Consider the following 22,532-nt stretch of genomic DNA (forward strand, 5'->3'; position numbering starts at 1 on the left):
CCTAGTGCCATTTAGACCCTAGATCCATTACTTCTTATGAACCCTAAATTGTTCCCAAACCTAAACCTAAGTAACATGTGATCATGTTACTTCACCAGTAAACATAGATTCATATCTAGCAACTAAATACTAGTTAGAATCCACATAAAATATGGGAAACCTTATCGCTACTGATTAGCATCCCATGTGTTCATCTTCATTAGACCTAAATAATCCAGTAGGGCCAACCAAGTGTAAACCCTAGATTCCATTACCAAAAACCACCATCCTTAATTAACCATGCTTATCATCACATCCTTGTGATGAACCATAATAGCAACTATACTTGCTATTCTGTATTACATACCATATTCCACTAAACCCTACTAGTGTTGGATACTTATCCACCATTCCATTTAGGAGCCACTTATTCCTTACTTAATGAATCCAATAACAAAACCTAGACAACCTCAACCTTAATTGTAATACTTCTTATTACTTAAGAAGTATGTTCTTCAAAAGTTATTCTTTTGAAGTAAATAAAGAATCATCATCAACCCTGCTTATAAGGACCTATAAACCCTAGCCAACTATCACCAACAAGGTATGCCACCTTGATAGCAACTATTGGTAATTAAGATGTTTTAGGCTTAATTCAACAATACAAGACTAGTAGCTGATGAATCCAACTAGGTTGTGATCCATCTAATACTTACTCCAGAAATTAACTGAAACCATAGTCAACCATAGAACCCCCTCAATCTAATTATCATACTTGTTCTTTATTAAAGAATATGTTCTTCAAAAGTTATTCTTTTGAAATATATGATAATCAACCATTAACCATGCCATATAGTACTAAAACAAACCACTGTTCTTTACTTGTTAACATTATGCCAATTATCATTCTCTGTGTGCTTAATTTATTACTATGCTTTATCATCTACCTGCTTATGATAACAAGCAACCAAATCTGAATAAGAACCTTGTTTGCAAATCACTCTAAAAGTGAAACACACCCTAAACCAATCATTACCACTCACTGATCCTAAATCATCGGGGTTAGGTCACGCTTAGAGCGATTGCATCTCATACCTATGCATTATTGCATCCTTGCCAATCTTTTAAACATCGTCCTTACCGGACGATGATGCTATTTCAGAATTTGGAGTTATTGCGTACCGAAGACCTTGTCTGCATAATCTTGCAGTCAAGAAAGGCAAGTTCATCACTTGCTCATGTCATTTGAGTATTTTTTATCAAATTACTTGCAAAGTATTATGGTTATCACTATTGCACAAAAATCAAAACCACTACTTTCATAACTATGAATATGACAAAGTGGTGGGCAATGGAACCATGGATTGTGTTGATATGGTGGAGGTTCCATTGCACGGGTTTATATCCATCTAGGATTAAACAACAAATGTCGCCAGTGATTCTTGTGCCGTAATACCCGTGTTAACCATAAGATCCGGAGTGGGACGGAGTAGTCAAAAGTGTTTCCACCTCTCGTTCATCAACGGATGCGCTTTACCGTAGACACTTGTATCTGTCAGGGCAAGCGGTTGGCTGGGGAAGCCTTAAGTCCCCACGGCATAGTCCGTAGACACTTGTCGCTCGAAGTGCAAGCGGTTGGCTGGGGAAGCCTTAAGTCCCCACGGTATTGCGGTCTATGATGGGTTGCAGCTACCGGCGAAGGAGTTTGGTTCGATCCCAAACTGTCGTCGTGGTCGGGGTCCACCCGTGAGTGGGAATAATGGGACCGGCGAGGACCCAGGGTCGGGGCATGCAACAAAGGGTGGGTGTTCGAGGTAGCGGAGGAACATGATTGGCTAGACCTTATACCGGGCCTCACACCATAGGAAGTGTGGACGGGGAATATGCCCGGTTGGCACCAAGGTTAAGATCTCTTATGGGTAAAGCAACACACCTCTGCAGAGTGTAAAGAACCGTGACCTATCACTCCCTATTCCGGGATATGGAACTGCGAACGCGGCCGGAAAGGAGCTCCATGAAGTTCTAGTAAACCGGTGAAGGCTGACGGACATAGTTCTTCTGAATAAAAGCAATCTTTTGAAGAAATGGTTATGAAAACTTGCATTGGTATTAGACTTTCTGGTCTAATGCTGTAGCTAGTGCATTAAACACCTCTTTCCTATAATGAACTTGTTGAGTACGCTCGTACTCATCCCACTCTTAAATCCTCTGCTTAGATATGGAGGCATCGAAGGAAGATCTACAATGCAACTCGAAGACCGAGGAGTCAACAACTACTTCAAGATACAGGAACCTGCCGGAAGAGTCAGATACCACATCCACCAAGGAGAAAACCTAGTCTAGCCATAGAAGGGAACTAGCTTCCTAAACCTAGCTCCTAATTAGCTAGAATCTAATCTTAGCCTCTGTAGTTAGTGAAATACTCTACATATAGAGTTCGTGAAAGATTAGACCACGAGTCGTTCTTCTGGAGTTTATTTGCAGTTTTACCTCATTGTAAAGTAGGAGGCTGTGATGATCTTATGTAACAGAGTCGATGTTGTAATTCTATAGGCATGCCTTGGACCCGCATATGTTTCTGTTGTACCACTCTGAGCGATATAATACTGGTGGAACGGTGTTTCATTGGTGTTATATCAGACTTGCATACTACACCATGCAGAGGTATGCCGGGTCACCACACGCTCCAAGGTTGGAGATGCCGTCGTCGCCGCCGCCGTCTCCTCAATGGCAGCCGAGGAGGACGACGTACTCGTACGTCGTCCTCCTCGCACTCTTCTTCCTCAGGACCGGCGTGATCGACGCCGTCCTCGTCTTACCGGTCGGCGCCGTACACCGTTCCCAAACGGGAGGTGAAGGAGGAGCCGGTGACGCCCGTCAACACGAGGCGTGGCGGCAGCGGCAGCAAGGGAGGCGCGGCGGCGCCCTCCTCATCCCGAAGCCGGAGGTGAAGGAGGAGCCGGAGGAAGCGTCGCAGGCGGCGCTGCTGGCGGAGTATGAGCGGCAGCAGCGGCTCATCGCCAGCAGCGACGACCCCGAGGACTGCCCAGGTCTGCGGGCGGCATTCTTGGCGTCCATGAACGACAAGGACGCCTGGAGGGGCGACCTCGATGCGGCGATCGCCTTGTCCATCCGCGACCCCGGCAAGCCGCTGGTGGACCTCACCGACGACGGCGAGGCAGGACCAAGCGGCGCGGTGAAGGACGAGCCCGTCGGCGAGCGCGTCAAGCAGGAGGTCATCACCGATGACATGTACAACTTCCAGCAGTACTACGATGCCCCCGGCCGGCGCAAGTGGTTCTAGATTAGGTTTAGTTTAAATTTAGTCAAATTTCGTTCGAATCTATGTAAGTTTGGACGAATCTTAGTCGAATCTCGTTAAGTTTAAAATTTCCGAATTTTTGTTTGGGGGACGCGACTGGGGAGCGACGTCCCCCAAAGGCAGCACGAACGAAACACGTCCCCCAAACGCTCAATCCGGCGCGGTTTGGGGGACGCTTTGCGGGACGCGGATGGAGATGCTCTTATTATAGCTTTTATTTTTGTTACTCTGTTTTAATCTTGCTAAAATGAGTAATCCTAAGAACACTAAGTTGTGTGACTTTACTAGCACAAATAACAATGATTTCATTTGTACACCTATTGCTCCACCTGCTCCTGAAGCAGTTTTCTATGAAATTAAACCTTCTTTATTAAATCTTGTTATGAGAGCGAAATTTTTTGGTGCTAGTACTGATGATGCTGCTTCTCACCTTAATAATTTTGTTGAACTTTGTGAAATGCAAAAGTATAAGGATGTAGATGTCGACATTATTAAATTGAAATTGTTTCGTTTCTCTTTGAGAAGGAGAGCTAAATATTGGTTGCTATCTTTTCCTAGAAATAGTATTGAATCTTGGGTTAAATGCAAAGATGCTTTCATTGGAAAATATTATACTCCTGCTAAGATTATATCCTTGAGAAGTGGCATAATTAAATTTACATAATTTGATAATGAACATGCTGCTCAAGCTTGGAAAAGAATGAAATCTTTGGTAAAGAATTGTCCCGCTCATGGACTACTTGGATGATCATCCAAACTTTTTTATGCAGGACTGGATTTTTCTTCAAGAAACCTTCTGGATTAAGCTGCTGGAGGTACCTTTATGTCCATTACTTTGGTGGCTGCAACAAAACTCCTTGATGATAAATTATTCTGAATGGCACACTGAGAGGGCTCCACAAGGTAAGAAGGTAAATTCTGTTGAAAGAAACCTCTTCCTTGAGTGATAAGATTGATACCATTATGTCTATGCTTGTTAATGGTAAAGCTCATGTTGATCCAAATAATATTCCTTTAGCCTATTTGGTTTCTGAAGAAGAGCATGTTGATGTGAACTTCATTAAAAGCAGTAATTTTAACAACAATTCTTATATGAATAATTTTGGTAGTAACAATCCTTCTAATAATGGTAATGGTTATGGAAATTATTTTGGTAATTCCTACAACAACAATAGAAGTGCACCCTCTAATCTTGAAGTCATGCTTAAGGACTTTATTAGTAAACAAACTGCTTTTAATAAAGAAAAAAGTCCATTTTTCATCCTTCAACTTTGTGCAGAGTTCACTTTTCGTCCTAAATGTATTTTTTGGTACAAAATGGACCCTAAACTTTGCCAACCCGTTCACATGTCTTGTTCTTATGATTTTCTTCCGTAGATGATGACCAAGGTTCAAAAAAAATAAAATCAGATCCGAACATACCTCAATAAGTAGTCCTAGATCAGAATCTTGAATCCCACTCACGACGCGAGCAAGAAAAAGAGGATGGTAAATAACCAGCCCTGGCAGCCTCGTCTTTCGGCCGCTCCAGCGATTCTCACGTAAAGGGCAGCAACGGCCCTAGTAGCGCTGCAACTCATCAACCTCTGCATATCGCCCGGTGACACGCGTACAGCACGCGACCGTTGGGAACCCCAAGTGGAAGGTGTGATGCGTACATTAGTAAGTTTCCCTCAGTTAGAAACCAAGGTTTATCGAACCAGTAGGAGTCAAGAAGCACGTTGAAGGTTGATGGCAGCGAGATGTAGTGCGGCGCAACATCAGGGATTCCGGCGCCAACGTGGAACCTGCACAACACAACCAAAGTACTTTGCCACAACGAAACAGTGAGGTTGTCAATCTCACTGGCTTGCTGTAACAAAGGATTAGATGTATAGTATGGATGATGATTGTTTGCAGAAAACAGTAGAACAAGTATTGCATTAGATTGTATTCGATGTAAAAGAATGGACCGGGGTCCACAGTTCACTAGTGGTGTCTCTCCCATAAGATAAATAGCATGTTGGGTGAACAAATTACAGTTGGGCAATTGACAAATAGAGAGGGCATGACCATGCACATACATGATATGATGAGTATAGTGAGATTTAATTGGGCAATACGACAAAGTACATAGACCGCTATCCAGCATGCATCTATGCCTAAAAAGTCCATGATACGTCTCCGACGTATCGATAATTTCTTATGTTCCATGCCACATTATTGATGTTATCTACATGTTTTATGCACACTTTATGTCATATTCGTGCATTTTCTGGAACTAACCTATTAACAAGATGCCGAAGTGCCAGTTCCTGTTTTCTGCTGTTTTTGGTTTCAGAAATCCTAGTAACGAAATATTCTCGGAATCGGACGAAATCAACGCCCAGGTTCCTATTTTCACCGGAAGCATCCAGAACACACGGGAAGGACCAGAGGGGGGGCACTGGGCCCCCAGACCATAGGCCGGCGCGGCCCAGGCCCTAGCCGCGCCGCCCTATGGTGTCGTCGCCCCTTCGACCCTCCTGCGCCGCCTCTTCGCCTATATAAAGCCCCTGGATCGAAAACCCTGACACGTTCAACGAAACCCACAGAAACCTTCCAGAGCCGCCGCCATCGCGAAGCCAAGATCTGGGGGACAGGAGTCTCTGTTCCGGCACGCCGCCGGAACGGGGAAGTGCCCCCGGAAGGCTTCTCCATCGACACCGCTGCCATCTCCACCGCCATCTTCATCACCGCTGCTGCTCCCATGAGGAGGGAGTAGTTCTCCATCGAGGCTCGGGGCTGTACCGGTAGCTATGTGGTTCATCTCTCTCCTATGTACTTCAATACAATAATCTCATGAGCTGCCTTACATGATTGAGATTCATATGATGATGCTTGTAATCTAGATGTCATTATGCTAGTCAAGTGAGTTTTACTTATGTGATCTCCGGAGACTCCTTGTCCCACGTGTGTAAAGGTGACAGTGTGTGCACCGTGTGGGTCTCTTACGCTATATTTCACAGAATACTTATTCACTGTTGAATGGCATAGTGAAGTGCTTATTTATATCTCTTTATGATTGCAATATGTTTGTATCACTATTTATCTATGTGCTACTCTAGCAATGTTATTAAAGTAGTATTATTCCTCCTGCACGATGTAAAGGTGACAGTGTGTGCATCCGTGTTAGTACTTGGTTTATGCTATGATCATGATCTCTCGTAGATTGCGAAGTTAACTATTGCTATGATAGTATTGATGTGATCTATTCCTCCTACATATGCATGAAGGTGACAGTGTGCATGCTATGTTAGTACTTGGTTTAGTCTTTTGATCTATCTTACACTATAAGGTTACTAAAATATGAACATTAATTGTGGAGCTTGTTAACTCCGGCATTGAGGGTTCGTGTAATCCTACGCAATGTGTTCATCATCCAACAAGAGTGTAGAGTATGCATTTATCTATTCTGTTATGTGATCAATGTTGAGAGTGTCCACTAGTGAAAGTGTAATCCCTAGGCCTTGTTCCTAAATACTGCTATCGCTGCTTGTTTACTATTTTACTGCGTTACTACTGCTGCAATACTACCACCATCAACTACACGCCAGCAAGCTATTTTCTGGCACCGTTGCTACTGCTCATGCTTATTCATACCACCTGTATTTCACTATCTCTTCGCCGAACTAGTGCACCTATTAGGTGTGTTGGGGACACAAGAGACTTCTTGCTTTGTGGTTGCAGGGTTGCATGAGAGGGATATCTTTGACCTCTTCCTCCCTGAGTTCGATAAACCTTGGGTGATCCACTTAAGGGAAAACTTGCTGCTGTTCTACAAACCTCTGCTCTTGGAGGCCCAACACTGTCTACAGGAAAAGGAGGGGGGAGTAGACATCAAGCTATTTTCTGGCGCCGTTGCCGGGGAGGAAAGGTAAAAGGTACTCACACTCCGGATCCCGGCTACTAAGCTATTTTTCGGCGCATTGTAAGTACTCAAAGCTATTTCCTTTAGATCCTGCAATTGCATCTTTTTGTTTCTTGTTTACACTAGTTTGGCATAATGGACAAGAATGATCTTCTTATTCTATTTCCTGATTTAAAACATGGATTGTTTGATGCGAAAATTAAAAAACCTACGGAATCTTATTTGCATGCTGGTAGTAATATTAGTATGAACGCTTTGAACACCATTGTTGATAATGATATAGAAAGTTTTAAGCTTGGGGAAGCTGGTTTTCATGATCTTTTTAGTCCCCCAAGCATTGAGGAGAAAATTTTCTTTGATGATACTTTGCCTCCTATTTATGATGATTATAATGATAGTAGTCTTATGGTACCGCCTGTTATGGAGGATAAATTTGATTATGATTACAATATACCTCCTACATTTGATGATGAGAATAATAATGATAGCTACTTTGTTGAATTTGCTCCCACTAGTACTAATAAAATTGATTAAGCTTATGTGGAGAGTAATAATTTTATGCATGAGACTCATGATAAGAATGCTTTATGTGATAGTTATATTGTTGAGTTTGCTCATGATGCTACTGAAATTTATTATGAGAGAGGAAAATATGGTTGTAAAAATTTTCATGTTACTAAAACACCTCTCTATGTGCTGAAATTTTTGAAGCTATACTTGTTTTATCTTTCTATGCTTGTTGCATTATGCTTCTTAAACTTGTTTATTTACAAGATTACTTTGCATAGGAAGCATGTTAGACTTAAATGTGTTTTGTATTTGCCTCTTGATGCTCTCTTTTGCTTCAAATACTATTTCTTGCGAGTGCATCATTAAAACTGCTAAGCCCATCTTAATGGCTATAAAGAAAGAACTTCTTGGGAGATAACCCATGTGTTATTTTGCTACAGTACCTCTATTTTATTTTGTGTCTTGGAAGTTGTTTACTACTGTAACAACCTCTCCTTATCTTAGTTTTGTGTTTTGTTGTGCCAAGTGAAGCCTCTAATCGAAGGTTGATACTAGATTTGGATTTCTGCGCAGAAACAGATTTCTATCTTTCACGAATCTGGGCTGTTTTCTCTGTAGAAAAATCAGAAAAATATGCCAATTTACGTGCGTGTTCCTCAGATATTTACGCAACTTTCATTAGTTTTGAGTTTTCTGATCTGAGCAACGGAAGTATTTATTAAAAATTCTTCTTTACGGACTGTTCTGTTTTGACAGATTCTGCCTTTTATTTCGCATTGCTTCTTTCGCTGTGTTGGGTGGATTTCTTTGTTCCATCACCTTCCAGTAGCTTTGAGCAATGTCCAGAAGTGTTAAGAATGATTGTGTCACCTCTGAACATGTGATTTTTTGATTATGTACTAACCCCTCTAATGAAGTTTATGAGAAGTTTGGTGTGAAGGAAGTTTTCAAGGGTCAAGAGAGGAGGATGATATACTATGATCAAGGAGAGTGAAAGCTCTAAGCTTGGGGATGCCCCGGTGGTTCACCCCTGCATATCCTAAGAAGACTCAAGCGTCTAAGCTTGGGGATGCCCAAGGCATCCCCTTCTTCATCGACAAATTATCAGGTTCCTTCTCTTGAAACTATATTTTTATTCGGTCACATCTTATGTGCTTTACTTGGAGCGTCTGTATGCTTTTATTTTTGTTTGTGTTTGAATAAATTGGATTACATCATGCTTGTATGGGAGAGAGACACGCTCCGCTGTTGCATATGAACACATGTGTTCTTAGCTTTTAGTATTCATGGCGAAGTTTCTTCTTCATTAAATTGTTATATGGTTGGAATTGGAAAATAATACATGTAGTAATTGCTATAATGTCTTGGGTAATGTGATACTTGGCAATTGTTGTGCTCATGTTTAAGCTCTTGCATCATATACTTTGCACCCATTAATGAAGAAATACATAGAGCATGCTAAAATTTGGTTTGCATATTTGGTTTCTCTAAGGTCTAGATAATTTCTAGTATTGAGTTTGAACAACAAGGAAGACGGTGTAGAGTCTTATAATGTTTTCAATATGTCTTTTATGTGAGTTTTGCTGCACCGGTTCATCCTTGTGTTTGTTTCAAAATAACCTTGCTAGCCTAAACCTTGTATCGAGAGGGAATACTTCTCATGCATCCAAATACTTGAGCCAAACAACACTATGCCATTTGTGTCCACCATACCTACCTACTACATGGTATTTCCTACCATTCCAAAGTAAATTGCTTGAGTGCTACCTCTAAACAATTCAAAATTTATCACCTCTGATTTGTGTCAATGTTTTATAGCTCATGAGGAAGTATGTGGTGTTTATCTTTCAATCTTGTTGGGCGACTTTCACCAATGGACTAGTGGCTTCATCCGCTTATCCAATAATTTTGCAAAAAGAGCTGGCAATGGGATTCCCAGTCCCAAATTAATTAACAAAAATAGACACTCCTCCATGGTATGTGATTGTTGGACGGCACCCGAAGGATTCGGTTAGCCATGGCTTGTGTAAGCAAAGGTTGGGAGGAGTGTCATCATAATAAAACTAAAATAAAAAGGCACTCCTTCATGGTATGAGATTGTTGGCAGGCACCCGAGGATTCGGTTAGCCATGGTTTGTGAAAGAAAGGTTGGAAGGAGTGCCACCCAAAATAAAATAAAATGGGAGCCGCTCTTTGAAGGTTTGTCTGGCAAGGGGGTTAGAGTACCCGCTACCATTCGTTGACAACAACAAGCACCTCTCAAAATTTTACTTTTATGCTCTCTATATGTTTTCAAAATCAAAGCTCTAGCACAAATATAGCAATCGATGCTTTTCCTCTATGGAGGACCATTCTTTTACTTTTATTGTTGAGTCAGTTCACCTATCTCTCTCTACCTCAAGAAGCAAACATTTGTGTGAACTGTGCATTGATTCCTACATATTTGCTTATTGTACTTATTATATTACTTTGCATTGACAACTATCCATGAGATATACATGTTACAAGTTGAAAGCAACCGCTGAAACTTAATCTTCCATTGTGTTGCTTCAATGCCTTTACTTTGAATTATTGCTTTATGAGTTAACTCTTATGCAAGACTTATTGATGCTTGTCTTCAAGTGCTATTCATGAAAAGTCTTTGCTATATGATTCACTTGTTTACTCATGTCATATACATTGTTTTGATCGCTGCATTCACTACATATGCTTTACAAATAGTATGATCAAGGTTATGATGGCATGTCACTCCAGAAATTATCTGTGTTATCGTTTTACTTGCTCGGGACGAGCAGAACTAAGCTTGGGGATGCTGATACGTCTCCGACGTATCGATAATTTCTTATGTTCCATGCCACATTATTGATGTTATCTACATGTTTTATGCACACTTTATGTCATATTCGTGCATTTTCTGGAACTAACCTATTAACAAGATGCCGAAGTGCCAGTTCCTGTTTTCTGCTGTTTTTGGTTTCAGAAATCCTAGTAACGAAATATTCTCGAAATCGGACGAAATCAACGCCCAGGTTCCTATTTTCACCGGAAGCATCCAGAACACACGGGAAGGACCAGAGGGGGGGCACTGGGCCCCCAGACCATAGGCCGGCGCGGCCCAGGCCCTGGCCGCGCCGCCCTATGGTGTCGTCGTCCCTTCGACCCTCCTGCACCGCCTCTTCGCCTATATAAAGCCCCTGGATCGAAAACCCTGACACGTTCGACGAAACCCACAGAAACCTTCCAGAGCCGCCGCCATCGCGAAGCCAAGATCTGGGGGACAGGAGTCTCTGTTCCGGCACGCCGCCAGAATGGGGAAGTGCCCCCGGAAGGCTTCTCCATCGACACCGCTGCCATCTCCACCGCCATCTTCATCACCGCTGCTGCTCCCATGAGGAGGGAGTAGTTCTCCATCGAGGCTCGGGGCTGTACCGGTAGCTATGTGGTTCATCTCTCTCCTATGTACTTCAATACAATAATCTCATGAGCTGCCTTACATGATTGAGATTCATATGATGATGCTTGTAATCTAGATGTCATTATGCTAGTCAAGTGAGTTTTACTTATGTGATCTCCGGAGACTCCTTGTCCCACGTGTGTAAAGGTGACAGTGTGTGCACCGTGTGGGTCTCTTAGGCTATATTTCACAGAATACTTATTCACTGTTGAATGGCATAGTGAAGTGCTTATTTATATCTCTTTATGATTGCAATATGTTTGTATCACTATTTATCTATGTGCTACTCTAGCAATGTTATTAAAGTAGTATTATTCCTCCTGCACGATGTAAAGGTGACAGTGTGTGCATCCGTGTTAGTACTTGGTTTATGCTATGATCATGATCTCTCGTAGATTGCGAAGTTAACTATTGCTATGATAGTATTGATGTGATCTATTCCTCCTACATATGCATGAAGGTGACAGTGTGCATGCTATGTTAGTACTTGGTTTAGTCTTTTGATCTATCTTACACTATAAGGTTACTAAAATATGAACATTAATTGTGGAGCTTGTTAACTCCGGCATTGAGGGTTCGTGTAATCCTACGCAATGTGTACATCATCCAACAAGAGTGTAGAGTATGCATTTATCTATTCTGTTATGTGATCAATGTTGAGAGTGTCCACTAGTGAAAGTGTAATCCCTAGGCCTTGTTCCTAAATACTGCTATCGCTGCTTGTTTACTGTTTTACTGCGTTACTACTGCTGCAATACTACCACCATCAACTACACGCCAGCAAGCTATTTTCTGGCACCGTTTCTACTGCTCATACTTATTCATACCACCTGTATTTCACTATCTCTTCGCTGAACTAGTGCACCTATTAGGTGTGTTGGGGACACAAGAGACTTCTTGCTTTGTGGTTGCAGGGTTGCATGAGAGGGATATCTTTGACCTCTTCCTCCCTGAGTTCGATAAACCTTGGGTGATCCACTTAAGGGAAAACTTGCTGCTGTTCTACAAACCTCTGCTCTTGGAGGCCCAACACTGTCTACAGGAAAAGGAGGGGGGAGTAGACATCAGTCCACCTTCAGGTTATCATCCGAACCCCTTCCAGTATTAAGTTGCAAACAACAGACAATTGCATTAAGTATGGTGCGTAATGTAATCAATAACTACATCCTCGGACATAGCATCAATGTTTTATCCCTAGTGGCAACAGCACATCCACAACCTTAGGGGTTTCTGTCACTCCCCCAGATTCAATAGAGGCATGAACCCACTATCGAGCATAAATACTCCCTCTTGGAGTTACAAGCATCAACTTGGCCAAAGCCTCTACTAGTAACGGAGAGCATGCAAGATCATAAACAACACATAGATAGATTGATAATCAACATAACATAGTATTCACTATTCATCGGATCCCAACAAACACAACATATAGCATTATAGATAGATGATCTTGATCATGTTAGGCAGCTCACAAGACCCGACAATGAACCACAATGAGGAGAAGACAACCATCTAGCTACTGCTATGGACCCATAGTCGAGGGGTGAACTACTCACTCATCACTCCGGAGGTGACCATGGCGGTGAATAGTCCTCCGGGAGATGATTCCCCTCTCTGGCAGGGTGCCGGAGGCGATCTCCTGAATCCCCCGAGATGGGATTGGTGGCGGCGGCGTCTCTGGAAGGTTTTCCGTATCGTGGCTCTCGGTACTGGGGGTTTCGCGACGAAGACTATATGTAGGCGGAAGGGCAGGTCAGGGGGCCGCACGGGGGCCCCACACGACAGGCCGGCGCGGCCAAGGCCCAGGCCGCGCCGCCCTGGTGTCTGGCCACCTCGTGGCCCCACTTCGTATCATCTTCGGTCTTCTGGAAGCTTCGTGTGAAAATAGGCCCCTGGGCGTTGATTTCGTCCAATTCCGAGAATATTTCCTTACTAGGATTTCTGAAACCAAAAACGGCAGAAAAATAAAGAATCGGCTCTTCGGCATCTCGTTAATAGGTTAGTGCCGGAAAATGCATAAATATGACATAAAGTATGCATAAAACATGTAGATATCATCAATAATGTGGCATGGAACATAAGAAATTATTGATATGTCGGAGACGTATCAGCATCCCCAAGCTTAGTTCCTGCTCGTCCCGAGCAGGTGAACGATAACAAAGATAATTTCTGGAGTGACATGCCATCATAACCTTGATCATACTATTGTAAGCATATGTAATGAATGCAGCGATCAAAACAATGTAAATGACATGAGTAAACAACTGAATCATATAGCAAAGACTTTTCATGAATAGTACTTCAAGACAAGCATCAATAAGTCTTGCATAAGAGTTAACTCATAAAGCAATAAATTCATAGTAAAGGTATTGAAGCAACACAAAGGAAGATTAAGTTTCAGCGGTTGCTTTCAACTTATAACATGTATATCTCACGGATAGTTGTCAATGCAAAGTAATATAACAAGTGTAATATGCAAATATGTAGGAATCAATGCACAGTTCACAGAAGTGTTTGATTCTTGAGGTGGAGAGAGATAGGTGAACTGACTCAACATAAAAGTAAAAGAAAGGCTCTTCGCAGAGGGAAGCATTGATTGCTATATTTGTGCTACAGCTTTGATTTTGAAAACAAGAAACAATTTTGTCAACGGTAGTAATAAAGCATATGTGTTATGTAAATTATATCTTACAAGTTGCAAGCCTCATGCATAGTATACTTATAGTGCCCGCACCTTGTCCTAATTAGCTCGGATTACCTGGATTATCATTGCAATGCATATGTTTTAACCAAGTGTCACAAAGGGGTACCTCTATGCCGCCTGTACAAAGGTCTAAGGAGAAAGCTCGCATTGGATTTCTCGCTATTGATTATTCTCAACTTAGACATCCATACCGGGACAACATAGACAACAGATAATGGACTCCTCTTTAATGCATAAGCATGTAGCAACAATTAATGTTCTCATATGAGATTGAGGATATTTGTCCAAAACTGAAACTTCCACCATGATTCATGGCTTTAGTTAGCGGCCCAATGTTCTTCTCTAACAATATGCATGCTCTAACCATTAAATAAGTGGTAAATCGCCCTTACTTCAGACAAGACGGACATGTATAGAAACTCACATGATATTCAACAAAGATTAGTTGATGGCGTCTCCAGGAACATGGTTATCGCACAACAAGCAACTTAATAAGAGATAAAGTGCATAAGTACATATTCAATACCACAATAATTTTTAGGCTATTTGTCCCATGAGCTATGTATTGTAAAGGTAGAGGATAGAAATTTTAAAGGTAGCACTCAAGCAATTTACTTTGGAATGGCGGAGAAATACCATGTAGTAGGTAGGTATGGTGGACACAAATGGCATAGTGGTTGGCTCAAGGATTTTGGATGCATGAGAAGTATTCCCTCTCGATACAAGGTTTAGGCTAGCAAGGTTATTTGAAACAAACACAAGGATGAACCGGTGCAGCAAAACTCACATAAAAGACATATTGTAAACATTATAAGACTCTACACCGTCTTCCTTGTTGTTCAAACTCAATACTAGAAATTATCTAGACCTTAGAGAGACCAATTATGCAAACCAAAATTTAGCAAGCTCTATGTATTTCTTCATTAATAGGTGCAAAGTACATGATGCAAGAGCTTAAACATGAGCACAACAATTGCCAAGTATCAAATTATCCAAGACATTTTAGCAATTACTACATGTAGCATTTCCTGATTCCAACCATATAACAATTTAACGAAGAAGAAACTTTCGCCATGAATACTATGAGTAAAGCCTAAGGACATATTTGTCCATATGCAACAGCGGAGTGTGTCTCTCTCCCACACAAAGAATGCTAGGATCCATTTTATTCAAACAAAACAAAAAATAAAAACAAACCGACGCTCCAAGCAAAGTACATAAGATGTGATGGAATAAAAATATAGTTTCACTAGAGGAACCTGATAATATTGTCGATGAAGAAGGGGATGCCTTGGGCATCCCCAAGCTTAGATGCTTGAGTCTTCTTAAAATATGCAGGGGTGAACCACCGGGGCATCCCCAAGCTTAGAGCTTTCACTCTCCTTGATCATATTGTATCATCTCCCTCTCTTGATCCTTGAAAACTTCCTCCACACCAAACTCAAAACAACTCATTAGAGGGTTAGTGCACAATTAAAATTTACATATTCAGAGGTGACATAATCATTCTTAACATTTCTGGACATTGCACAAAGCTACTGAAAGTCAATGGAATCGAAAAATCCATCAAGCATAGCAAAACAGGCAATGCGAAATAAAAGGCAGAATCTGTCAAAACAGAACAGTTTGTAAAGACGAATTTTATTGAGGCACTAGACTTGCTCAAATGAAAATGCTCAAATTGAATGAAAGTTGCGTACATATCTGAGGATCACTCACGTAAATTGGCATAATTTTCTGAGTTACCTACAGAGAATTCTGCCCAAATTCGTGACAGCAAAGAAATCTGTTTCTGCGCAGTAATCCAAATCTAGTATGAACCTTACTATCAACGACTTTACTTGCCACAACTATGCACAAAACTAAGATAAGGAGAGGTTTCTACAGTAGTAACAACTTCCAAGACTCAAATATAAAATAAAGGTACTGTAGTAAAAACATGGGTTGTCTCCCATAAGCGCTTTTCTTTAACGCCTTTCAGCTAGGCGCAGAAAGTGTGTATCAAGTATTATCAAGAGACGAAATGTCTACAGCGGGGTTTGGAGTTTTCTCAACTATGCATTGTATCTTATCTATGTAAGTTTCAGAGGCTCCCTTTTCATTACCCATAGGCTTTCTACTCTCATCAAACAAATCTTCAGGAACAATCCAATCAAAATTCTTTTCTAGTGCCTCGCACATTCCCAAGAGCTTGCAAGGTATTGATGTTTTAATATCCCCCTCATAATTAACTATATTAGTGTACTTTTGTCTATCTTCTTCCATATTTTCAAGGGTGCTGGCAAAGTTGGTATAAGAGCCTAGCATATTATATTTAGTGAAGACTTTTCTAGCTTCTCTTGCTATTCCCCCAAATTCTTTAAGAAGGGTTTCTAATACAAAATCTTTCTTTTCTCCTTCTTCCATATCACTGAGTGTAAGAAACATATGTTGAATCACGGGATTAAGATTAACAAATCTAGCTTCTAACGCGTGTACTAAAGAAGCAATAGCAATTTCATAAGTGAAAAAATCTTCTACCGTACTAATATGAGTGAAAAAATCTTCTATATTATCTTTCCCAAGGATAGACCCTCGGCCTACCGGTACATCTTTAAGAACAAACTTAGGAGGAAACATGATGAAATAAGTAAAGTAAATGCAAGTAACTAATTTTTTTGTGTTTTTGATATAGAGTGTAAGACCGTAAATAAAGTAAAGCTAGCAACTAATTTTTTTGTATTTTGATTTAATGCAGCAAACAAAGTAGTAAATAAAATAAAGCAAGACAAAAACAAAGTAAAGAGATTGGGATGTGGAGACTCCCCTTGTAGCGTGTCTTGATCTCCCCGGCAACGGCGCCCGAAATTTAGCTTGACACGCGTACATCACGCGACCGTTGGGAACCCCAAGTGGAAGGTGTGATACGTACAGCAGTAAGTTTCCCTCAGTTAGAAACCAAGGTTTATCGAACCAGTAGGAGTCAAGAAGCACGTTGAAGGTTGATGGTGGCGAGATGTAGTGCGGCGCAACACCAGGGATTCCAGCGCCAACGTGGAACCTGCACAACACAACCAAAGTACTTTGCTCCAACGAAACAGTGAGGTTGTCAATCTCACCGGCTTGCTGTAACAAAGGACTAGATGTATAGTGTGGATGATGATTGTTTGCAGAAAACAGTAGAACAAGTATTGCAGTAGATTGTATTCGATGTAAAAGAATGGACCGGGGTCCACAGTTCACTAGTGGTGTCTCTCCCATAAGATAAATAGCATGTTGGGTGAACAAATTACAGTTGGGCAATTGACAATTAGAGAGGGCATGACCATGCACATACATGATATGATGAGTATAGTGAGATTTAATTGGGCATTACGACAAAGTACATAGACCGCTATCCAGCATGCATCTATGCCTAAAAAGTCCACCTTCAGGTTATCATCCGAACCCATTCCAGTATTAAGTTGCAAACAACAGACAATTGCATTAAGTATGGTGCGTAATGTAATCAATAACTACATCCTCGGACATAGCATCAATGTTTTATCCCTAGTGGCAACAGCACATCCACAACCTTAGGGGTTTCTGTCACTCCCCCAGATTCAATAGAGGCATGAACCCACTATCGAGCATAAATACTCCCTCTTGGAGTTACAAGCATCAACTTGGCCAAAGCCTCTACTAGTAACGGAGAGCATGCAAGATCATAAACAACACATAGATAGATTGATAATCAACATAACATAGTATTCACTATTCATCGGATCCCAACAAACACAACATATAGCATTACAGATAGATGATCTTGATCATGTTAGGCAGCTCACAAGACCCGACAATGAAGCACAATGAGGAGAAGACAACCATCTAGCTACTGCTATGGACCCATAGTCCAGGGGTGAACTACTCACTCATCACTCCGGAGGCGACCATGGCGGTGAAGAGTCCTCCGGGAGATGATTCCCCTCTCCGGCAGGGTGCCAGAGGCGATCTCCTGAATCCCCCGAGATGGGATTGGCGGCGGCGGCGTCTCTGGAAGGTTTTCCGTATCGTGGCTCTCGGTACTGGGGGTTTCGCGACGAAGACTATATGTAGGCGGAAGGGCAGGTCAGGGGGCCGCACGGGGGCCCCACACGACAGGCCGGCGCGGCCAAGGCCCAGGCCGCGCCGTCCTGGTGTCTGGCCACCTCATGGCCCCACTTCGTATCATCTTTGGTCTTCTGGAAGCTTCGTGTGAAAATAGGCCCCTGGGCGTTGATTTCGTCCAATTCCGAGAATATTTCCTTACTAGGATTTCTGAAACCAAAAACAGCAGAAAACAACAACTGGCTCTTCGGCATCTCGTTAATAGGTTAGTGCCGGAAAATGCATAAATATGACATAAAATATGCATAAAACATGTAGATATCATCAATAATGTGGCATGGAACATAAGAAATTATCGATACGTCGGAGACGTATCACCCGGCTGGACGCACCCACTGGTGTATGTGAGGGCAGAAAGGGAGGGAGAGGTTGACCGATAGGAACCACCTCTCCATGTTCAACCGCAAAAGTAGTTGGAAGATTGTTGTGGGTGCCATTACATCCAGCTTGATCTAGTGGCGGACATCGCAGTGGACAATCGGGATGTCAGACGAGCGACGGATGCCGATATCGAGCAGATAGATAAATTGCGGCGACCTACTCAAGCCAGAGGATTGGGGATTTATTTTGGCTGAAACTGGCTCGGTACGATTTATTTTGGCGAAAGGTTGGGTATTTTCACCGTTGTTTTCGTACTGCTTGCTTATGTTTCGTATCTTTTTTCAAAAAAATCAGCAGAACTAGACCTCGTTTGAACAAGTTGGTAAAGTTTAGGGTCTCTTTTGGACCAAATGAAACATTTGGGATCAAAAGTGAACTTGTGTGAAAGTTGAAGGACAAAAATGGACTTTTTTCTTTAATAAATATGTTGAGGAAAAGTTTGGTAAAATTGATGTTCTTGCTTCTAAAGTTGATAGCCTTGCTCTTGATGTTGAACTTCTTAAACTAAAATTTATGCGTCATGATGTTAAAGAAAGCAAGACTTTGAATGCCATTCAAGTTATAATTGATGACGATGTTAGGATGTTGGCTGAATTGCATACTAGGTGGGAAAGAGAGGATGAAATTGCTAGAAATAATAGTATGACTAAAGTTTGTACCATTACCACTACTAGTAGTGCTGAAGTTTCAAATGTTAGCAAACCTTCTACTATTAATGATAAAATAATTGGTGTAGGAAAAGTCCCCACTCCTTCTATAAAATTAGCTAGAACAATGAAGACTTTCAAAGCGGGGAATAATCTTCATTCCTAAGACAAGGGCCCTCCGCTTTTTGGGGCATGGGGAAAGCATTTAAGAAGCAGTATGTGACAGGATATAACCATTTACTTTTCCTTCCGTCGTATCTTCCTTGACCTGACCTTTGCGGACTTGGAAAGGAAAGCGGTGCTTTTTCACACCAATTGAAATCAGAATTTTCATATATATAAAGAGACAAAGTCATGTCGAGTTCAAATCTACCCGCCGGCTCTTCTTCCTTCCTTAAGTTCTAAAGAATGAGGTTTTGATGCACAAACATATTTGGAACATGTTCTTGTAGAATCTGTAAGGGACCATCCCATCTATTTACAAATGTCAACTCATTCAGAATTGGATATTTTGATTGTATGTATGCCAGACACGATAAAATTGAGCTTCTAAGAGCATCTCCAGTTGCGTCCCCCAAACCGTCCCCCAAATCGCGCCGGATCGAGCGTTTGGGGGACGTGTTTTGTTCGTGCCGCGTTTGGGGGACGTCGCTCCCTAGACGCGTCCTCCAAACGCCGCCCCAAACATTAAAAATAATTTAAATAGATAGAAGAAAACTCTTTACTAATATTCAAATCGGTTCAACATGAACAAATTACATATAAAACTTTGAAAAAACATAATAAAATTACATAGAAATTATTTTAAACTACTTCGTCTTCTTCTTCGATGATGGCCCCGCCTCGTCGTCATCATCAAGGTGGCGCTCCCTGCTCATCACCTCTTCCGAAGAGGCGGTGTCGGCCGACTCGTCGGAGGAACTAGTGTCCTCCTCGTTGTCTCCGGTGCTCGCCGGTGAAAGGATCGTATGCCGCACCTAGAGGGGGGTGAATAGGTGCTAACCAATTTTTAGTTCTTTTTCAATTTAGGCTTGACACAAAGGTAAATTCTCTAGATATGCAACTAAGTGAATTTACCTATATGACAAGGTTACCAACTAAGCCAGATATAGCTATGCAATATATAGGAGATGGAATAGGATAGAGGTAACCGAGAGTGGAGCACGCGATGACACGGAGATGATTCCCGTAGTTCCCTTCCTTTGCAAGAAGGTACGTCTACGTTTGGAGGAGTGTGGTTGCTACGAAAGTCAAACCAACAGCCACGAAGGCTTCACTCAGATCTCTTGTGAGCAACGCCACGAAGGCCTAGCCCACTTTCGACTAAGGGATTTCCTCGAGGCGGAAACCGGGCCTTTACAAGGTTCTTGGGGCACACATCCACAACCAAATTGGAGGCTCCCAAATCTGTAACAACACAACAATCAACAACAATACATCAACACAAATCAACTAGGGATCCAAAGAGGAACACTAGCAAGAGGGCCCTCAAAACAAATGAGGGGGAAATGTAAATCGCTTCGGTGAGGATGTAGATCGGTGTCTTCTCCTTCGAATCTCCAAAGATCAAGAGCTTTGGTTGGGGGAGGAAGGAGATCTTGCAAATCTTGAGTTCTTGAGGTGGCTCTAATGGTGGTGATGACAAGGTATCAACTTGTCAATGCCTACGGGTTGTAGACTAGGGTTTAGTTGGAAGTAGAGGGAAAGTAGATCTCGAAGGTTTCAGCCGAAAAGTACTCGACGATATGAAAACTAGGGTTTGTGAGACAATGATTCGATGCTTTCTTTGTCCCTCGGCTCCCCCTTATATAGGAGGTGGAGCCGAGGGATTCGTGATGTACAACTTACAGAGTCCGGGAAGGTTTCTAACTCATCCCGCAAGATTACAAATAATGCTTCAAATTACAACTCTAGCTTTCCTTAATAGTATCTTGGGCTTCTGAATCTTCTTATCCTTCGGGTCGTGGGCCTTCAGTAAACCCTGGGTACCTTCTTCGGCAGGCCCATTGGGGATGCCTATGTCAGTAGCCCCCGAGATTTTGCTTGAATCGTAGAGTCAGGGAAAATCTTCACGTTTATATTTACTCGACAACTTTAAACTTCTCTATATTTCTTCATATGAATTTCTATATTGTACAGGGATAATGGTAGTTGGGGCTAGTTCATCTCACGGATCAGGTACTAGTTAACTGCTCTAGTGGCAATCCGCAAAAACCTACTTCAAAATCATGTCCCTGGACATGATCTCGGGATACTGGTGTAAACTTCGACAGGTGCCGCTTAAGGTCTTACCATTCTGTCGAGTCCCAGTCATATTTATCGGGTACCTAACGCGTCCGTTAGGATTTTTCTTCGTATCTGTTGATACGGATAAAAGTAGCAAACCGTCGTCAGAGACGGCGCCACGCCACACAGAACGGATCTGGGGTCTTACCTTCGCAAAGTTTTGCGGCATTCAGAAATTGTTCGCAACTTTGGCGTTCTGAGAATATATTGTCGAGTGCTTATTCGGCTGTTGGAATGGCACATTTTATTGAGTCAACGGATGACTTATATTGACCTCCCGATGGGAGTATATGTAGAGTTACTTATAACTCGAAATATACCCTCTTGTTCTTCTATCTTTCTTCTTTTCTCTTCTTCTTCTTCTTTTTTTTTAATAATTTCATCGGGCACACGAACAGCGTTCCCGATGGGAGTAGCCCCCGAGGCTACAGCCAAGGACTTGTGCTTGGGTGTAGGCTCCACGCCTTATGCCGCTATATTTTCTTTTCTCTCCCGATATTTTCAAATCTCTCGGGTGCGCGAACAGCGCTCCCGATGGGAGTAGCCCCCGAGGCTATGAGCAAATATTTGTATTTGATCATAGGCTCACACCATTTCTATTTTGACTTTCTCGAACTTTTCATTTTTTCCAGAGTAGCCCCCGAGCATTTGATAAAAAACTTGTATTTGATCAAAGGCTCTCCAATATTTTTTGTTGTCGCCTTTTTTATGAAGCTGTTAAGTCGAATTTTTCTCTTGCTAAAGTGATGTCATTGCTGACGATAGCCACGACCGCAGTTCCTGGAAATCGCGAGATGTTCTCTCTCGCTGCCTTGCGGGCCCAAATTACGCATCGTATTGACACGTCGTGCAAGTGGGGGACACACGTCCTCCGCTTTTCCTGGCGCACGCACTGTAACTCCTCCAGTGTGAAATTACTTTTTTACCCCTGTTCCATGTGTACATCATCTGCCGCACACTTTTTCCATCCAACGGTATGCCGCTTCGCCGCACCTCTATTTAAGGTCCCCTTCTTCTTCCTCCAGCACTTTCACTCGCGCCGCTCCTCTGCTCTCCTCTGCAAATCCTCCTCTTGCGCCCCACAGTTTCCTGAGCTCAACTTCTCTCGAGCCGCACTCTTGCGCCATTGTTGATGCCACCGCGCAGACTAACCAGGCACAGCACGCCGGAATCAATGATGGCTTCCGCAGATCTGGGGAGCGATGAGTGGGAGAGATCCAAAATCACTGCCTAGG

Source organism: Lolium perenne, chromosome 7 (genome assembly GCF_019359855.2).
Source record: "Lolium perenne isolate Kyuss_39 chromosome 7, Kyuss_2.0, whole genome shotgun sequence".
Classification (NCBI taxonomy): Eukaryota; Viridiplantae; Streptophyta; class Magnoliopsida; order Poales; family Poaceae; genus Lolium; species Lolium perenne.